The sequence below is a fragment of the Bufo gargarizans genome, chromosome 6, assembly GCF_014858855.1.
Source record: "Bufo gargarizans isolate SCDJY-AF-19 chromosome 6, ASM1485885v1, whole genome shotgun sequence".
Lineage (NCBI taxonomy): Eukaryota > Metazoa > Chordata > Amphibia > Anura > Bufonidae > Bufo > Bufo gargarizans.
Genome location: NC_058085.1, coordinates 366,985,972 through 366,992,799, shown reverse-complemented (window position 1 = coordinate 366,992,799; position 6,828 = coordinate 366,985,972). Strand labels below are relative to the sequence as shown.

At 47.1% G+C, this 6,828-nt stretch overlaps 1 protein-coding gene across 1 annotated transcript in view; it reads left to right on the top strand.

Moving 5' to 3' along the window:
* The first annotated feature begins 6,515 nt into the window (after window positions 1-6,515).
* The window catches only part of LOC122941558 (transient receptor potential cation channel subfamily V member 6-like), a 36,432-nt gene continuing 36,119 nt past the window's right edge, over window positions 6,516-6,828 (top strand). The window contains 1 exon segment of the mRNA XM_044298886.1: window positions 6,516-6,649. The gene's annotated coding sequence lies outside the window, so the exon portion shown is untranslated.

Genomic DNA, 6,828 nt, shown 5'->3' with positions numbered 1-6,828 from the left:
TTATTGGATTGCTCGGGTGCTGTGGGTGTCACTGGCACTGTGGGTAGAGCTGGCTTGGAGGTTTCAGTGTTATTGGCTAGGACAGTACTGCTCACTGGGGGTGGTGCAGATAACTGTTTCAGTACTGGACATCCAGTACTGGATCGTCTATCTCCTCTGGTGGTAAACAGACTGAATCAAGGCCTTGGCTCAATGCTTGCTCAAGTAGTCTTACTTTTGCTAATGCAATTTCCTCTTCCCTCTCCGATTCAAGGATCTTTATTCGAGCCTCTGCTTCTGCCCTCTTGGCTTCTGCCTCCGCTTCTGCCCTCTTGGCTTCTGCCTCCGCTTCTGCCCTCTTGGCTTCTGGCCTTTTGGCCTCTGCCTCCGCTTCGGCCCTCTTGGCCGCCGCCTCTGCTTCAGCCCTTTTGGCCTCTGCTTCCGCTTCGGCCCTCTTGGCCGCCGCCTCTGCTTCGGCCCTCTTGGCCGCTGCCTCCGCTTCAGCCCTCTTGGCCGCTGTCTGTGCTTCTGCCCTCGCAAGGACTTCTTTTTCGGTGAAGGAACGCCTCACTTTGGATTGCTCTGCATTTATACGGGCCTCCAGTAATCTGTCGCTCAGGGCGGAGCTTCTAGAGCATGATGATCTGTAGGACCGCGAGGAATGTTTGGATGAATGCGATCTGTGTGATCTAGTTTCTTGCAAATGAGAGATGCGGAGTTCCACTTTATCTTTAGCATCCAGCACCATGGCGTCTCTTTGTCTGTCTATTGATTCTGCCTTGCACAATTCTGACAGGGCTTCTTCAATATTAGAGTCTTTTAGAAAGGTTAAATACCTTGTGGACAGTCTCTTGTATCTTTCATGGGCTGCGTTCAGCCGCCCGACGGCAACTTGTAAGCTGGTGGCATCGCCTGAGGAGGACTTAAGTCCTGATATAAGGGAGGAAACTCGTTCCCATAGCTCTTCCAGGTTGTCACATAGCTCATCTTTCCTGGTGTGATAGTTTTCCGTGATCTTTATAGCTGGTTTGAGAGAGCGCCTTGGTCGAGTGACTTGGTCTGCTGAAAGTGTGGGTTCTACCTCTAGCTCTTCATAATGATCAGTATCTGGTTGCATTTGCTTTGTTTCATCACTGGGGAACTGTACGAGGTCATTTTCGGCCATTTTGATTTAAGGTGCGCTGTCTCTTTAAGAAAATGAACTTTCGAATTGGGGGCTGAAAATTGCAGTGCGGCTCAGATGAGGCACCCCTGTGAGGTTCCTAAAGTGTTTTGAGTAAATTGCGGGGTTTTGGTTTGAGGGAGGCCCCGCGTGCATGAACAGTTCCTATATCATGCGAGCAAGGGTTAACATAGGATGTAGAAAGTGTCTTGGTGAGTAGTGGAGGACTTCCAGGCAAGAGTATATCTACTGCGGACACGCCGTGCTTCCCCTTGGGCTTGTGGGACGTGCACTGTTGCCGGGCAGATTTGCTGCGGGTGGGCCTATTTACTGGGGTATAAGGCTTTAAGGCAGTTTTTGACTGTTCTGTCCCCACATGAAGGCGAATGAAGGTGTAACTGATAATGACCTTGTGGCTGTCCTACCTTCGTATCCAAGCAGTGGAGCAGACCGGACCGGCAGATGCTCAGGTTAGATGGATCCAGACGCAGACATGAGGATGCAATCAAACGTGGGTTTATTTGATCCAGAGCAGTGACATACAGTGATGCAGTAGATGCTGTGATGTGGATGTCTTTGCTGAGGCTAACTGCTGAGGCAACTGCTGGTCAAAAACTGATGCCTTCACAAGCCAAGATGTGAGTCTCCAGTCACAAGGAGTGCAGCACTGAAAATGGCTACAGGAAGTGACAAGGACCAAGGCTGCTAAAACCACGCCCAGAGAGAAAAACTTTATAGACAAGGAACAAGGCGTTGCAGCATACGAATTCCGACCAGCAGATGGCAGCAGAGAAACAATACATAGAAACAACATAGTAAAAGGAGATATAATAATACAGTGCATGAATTAAATTTGAAAGAAACAGCACAATTTGTCAAATAGCAGGATTTTGAAAACCCAGACAGGTGGGCTTCTCACTTAACCTGAGAAGGGGAAAAAAAGGGAATTGGCACTCTTGAGCACAACTTGGAGGTATTTTTGAAAATGGGGGGAGTCCTAACAAACCATGTCCATCTGGGTGAGGACCGAACAGGGCAACTGAAACAAACATCGGCCAACAAGTTCTCACCCTTCGGACTCACGTTATGGCTCCAGTAGTTCAATGGATGGTTTTCTCACAGCATGAGGTCTCTCACAGGAGGGGCTGGAAGTCTTCCTCCTGGGTCCCATAGTTGAGGTCGCAAAAGTCCTTCTTTAAGCGGCGCAACATCCTCATCGCTGTCACTGCTAGCTCTGTTGCTCTCAGCAGCTTTAATTCCGGCAGAAACTTAATCTGCAATCTCCTGGTGGCATTCTGTGGCAGAACTTGGAAATGCAGGATCACCCTCCTCTCTGGACAGCAATAAAGGATAGACCTTTGATCTTTCATAGCAAGGAGCTCCCCATTTGGTGGTGGTTCTGGAGTGCATGGAGCATTATCAGTGGACTTTTTACTGGTGGATAGGTCACTTTCAGTGGTTGGAGGATCTGGTAGTGTCATAGCAGGTGTGCTGTCTTGGAGGCATCCTGCAATTCCCTTTCTCTGCCCTCTTTTTCCTCCACAATTTCTTTATATGTTTTTATGCGTTTTCTTCTTTCTGATAAGTCACCTTCTCCGCTAAACATTCTCTCCATCTTTTTCCTTTCTTCTTCTTTCTTTATCAAGTCCTGTAATAGACTCCTCCTGCAGGCCTTCCATCGGGCAAGGTCATTCTGCCATGTGTCACCCTTCTCTTTGAGTAGATCACTAACATGCTGCAGATGTTCTTGGTGGGCTTCTCCTGAATAACATGGGAGCCAAGGGGCCCAAAATGGTATGGCACAGTAAGAGGCATGATGCAGGTAGCTGCAGCTGTTGCTGATGGATCACTGTGGTCCCGGTGGGTGCTATCTTCACTTTCAGACATAGCTTTTGATACCCTGTACCAGACTAGAGGGGTCAATGTAAGCTAGATCGCAATTTAAGTGTGCATTGCTATGGTCAACGGGGGCAGAATTGGTGCGTGGCTCCTTTAAGGGTTGCTGCCACTACTCAATTTTGGGGAGTATGATGCTCTGGCAGGCATATTATAGCCCCTAACAGTCTCTAGCAAGGTTATTTCCCCCAGCAGTACTCATTCAGACCTCTGGACATTGCTTCTCAGGATCCAGGGAAGAAGGAACTGTATTTTCTACTTCCTGTAAGAGGTACAGTTGATTTCTTTGTCCTCCTGGGAACTTGTACTGAGCACTTTAGTTCCTTCTGCTGCAAGAATGGTTCCTCTGTGGAGACGGGCTGTTTGGTTCCCTCCCCTCTGCTGGGTGGATGTCTTTCTTCTCAAGAGCTGATGCCCAAATCCAAGATGGCCGATTAACCCCTGTTTTGCCACAGTGCTGCAAACGATGTAGATTCACACTCTCCAGCAGTAAGTAGATACTATAAAGTCAATTGTAGGGGGTTTTACAGCTTGAGAGGGCCTTCCTGTCGCAAAATTAGATCCTGTTTCGTGACAGCAAAATTGCAATGGGCGGCCTCCCACCAGGGACCTCTATATATATCGCGTCCCGGGTGTAGGAAATGCCGAGTGGTATAGTGCGGCCTAAAATGTCTCTGTGTGTCACAGTGCTCCTACCTGGATACCACTGGACCCCAGGCTTTGGCTCTGAAGCTATAAATAGGGGGAATAATTGAGGGATTTGAAAGAACGATTGAGTCCAGACCTTGTATGTAGTTGAACAGCCGCTTTAGTTGAATAAACATTCATCAGAAACAGTCTTCAAGCTTTGTCTTGGTCCCAGCAGGCTTTAACATGAAACTGGCAGGCAAACTCTACTCTGATAATCCGTTTCTCTACTTCTGACTCTGCTGTACTGACAGGCTTAAATAGAATCTTTGCTTTCTTCTTGATGCTGCACTTTCTCTCTGTAGTCTGACTCTAAGTTATGCAAGGCAACTTTCCTCTTGGCTCCTGAGGCTTCAAGTTTTGGCCTCCATTGACAGCAGAGCTTAGGGTGCTCTAGGTGGCTTGGGCACATCCAGAAGAGATGTGCCCCTGCATACTTTACCCCTAGCTGGGGTAAACTAGACTAACTCACACCTGTCCCCACTCTTCCTGCAGGAAGTGGTACTCGCCCACTTCTCTCCAGAGGGGGGTTAAAATGGAATGGAAGGTTCCATTCTATCTACATACAGCTCTGCGGTGTTTGCAGCCACCTGCTGGTGAACCGGGCACAATACATGTGAACATAACAGTTGCATAACAAAATAGGAATGCACATTGTGGAGGACCTGAATAAATACACAAGATGACATGAGGTTAAACCAATAAAGAGAGTAGCAGGGTGCAGAAGTAATAACACCACTCTGGGGTGTTACAGATGTGTGCTTCCTTAAATTCCTCCATCTTTTCCTCAAGATGCGCAGTAACACTGCTTTGGTAGTGAAATAATACTGTGAGTCCGTATGACATGCAGATGACAGGCGTCACTCTTAGAATCACTGCACACTTCACTTATTTGGGCAGTCACGGGCCAAAACTGATCCAAATAACTCAAGTATGAACTCAGCCTTACAGGTCGATCTTAGCGCCAAGAAGAAGCGCACTCCTTTTAAACCGTCGCCAGCTGATTCCACATAGATGTCTACAGAACCTGTTCTAGTAAATGCTTATACATGTAGAGCCCCCCGACAGAGTGGAGAGGGTGTCAGCAGTAAGTTTGTGTTGACATCACTGATTATTTTGGCCTTCCTCTGATCCGTCAGAACAATAAACACGAAAAAACGGATCCTGTCTGTGGAGCATTCGCCTTCGGTCAGCATTTGCTCAGTAATCCATCAGTATTGGCCCAGTCATGAAGTAGGGAGGGTGGGAACAGCATGAGTGGCCCTATGACATAGTGGTGAGGTGGAAGCAGCATGAGGGGACCCCCGAGTGGCACAATGACAGAGTCTGGAGGTGGCGGATGCAGCAGCAGCACCATGAGAAGGCCACCGAGTGGCACAATGACAGAGTCTGGAGATGGCAGCAGTATAAGGAGGCCACCGAGTGGCACAATGACAGAGTCTGGAGGTGGCGGCTGTATGAGGAGGCCACAAAGTGGCACAATGACAGAGTCTGGAGGTGGCGGCAGCATCAGGAGGTTGTCCATTGTTTTCGTGTTATTTTGTATATTTGTTGTTTCAAAATATATATTTTTCCTCACACTTTCAGACGTCATTCGGTCTATACAGCAAAAGCAGTTTTTAATCACCCATCAATATTATCCAAAACAACAACTTTAAAACAAAAAATTTCACCACAATGTCATTCGGTTTATACAGCAAAAGGAGTTTTGCAGTCACCCATCAATTTCACCTAAAAAAACTAATTTGAATAAAAAATGTCACCAATGAAAGGATAACGGAATTTGGTTCATACAGAAGAAAGTGTGCATTCACCTATCAAATTTCCCCCCACCCAAATGTATCTTTTTTTACTGTAATACGCCCCTACACGCTTTCAACAGAAAAAACTGCAGAAGTGAACTGAGAATATATTTTTCTTGTTGGACTGAAATAGGCCACTATACGTTTTGACCAGAAAAAACTTAAAGAGTGAAGTGCGCATATATTTTTCTTGTAGTACTGATATAAGATACTAAAGATACTAAGAAGATATAAGCAACTAAAGCCTTTTCAACATAACACTTGCAGCCCAATAACAAATTGCTGGAATGACAGAGCTGTATAATGGCTATTTGGATCCCCAAATAATCGTTCCCTGCACTTGTAAATCCCTTTCCTATCACTGTCCCTAGCGCCTTCTGATGCCCCCCCTGCACTAAGATGCTGTGAAATGATTCCTCCCTATCCTTTCCCTGCACTTATAAATCTTTATTTTCCACAATCAGATTTTACCCACTTTCTGTCCCTAGCACCTTCACACGTCTGTCCCTGAACTCCCTGCGCTGGAAAATAGCAGAATCTAAAATGGCTGCCGCTATTTATAGGGCTGTGACATCACAGGGCTGGCTGGCTGCTGATTGGCCGCATGCAGGCATGTCAATCTGGGTGATCCTGCCTTCCCAAAATTCCTTGCCCTATGTCCTCAGTCCTCACACGTGTAGCCACCATTTTAGGAAAAATGCAATTCGTTAACATGAAGAGGGAGTAAATTCGCATTTGTTGCGAATCAATTTTTTTCTGAAATTCTAAACAAAATTCCACTTCGTCAGCTTCGATTCGCTCATCTCTAGCCGTGATGTCTGCCCTTATAGTGTTTAAGGCTGACTGAATATCTGAGTGTATAGAACTTTTCAGGTCTGCCTTTAAATCTTGCAAAGCGATCCTATCATGTTCAGAGCTTGTATTAGACGTTGCCTCTGCTGGAGAGCTTTGGGCAGACCCCCCACTTACATGACTAGTTTTACTTACAGGGGACATATGTCCTACCAGCTCCCCATGGACCTGCTGCCTCGTGGTGCTCTTGTTGCTGGAGTTCATTGGTGTCCTTTCTGCCTCCTGCATGTTCCGGGGGCCATCTTGGATCGGTGCTGCTTTGAAGAAAGAGGTAGGTTTTGTGGGGAAACCAGGGTTTTTCTTCGTCCTCCTCATCTCCAGTGTCTTCCTGGGGGTGAGTGGGTGGAGAGGGGTCTGCTCCAGAGAAGTTTGGGTGCCTCTGGGGTGCTTTATAATGCTGTACTCAGCTGTGGCTGCTGGAGCTCAGCTATGCTGCTTCTGCTTAGCTCT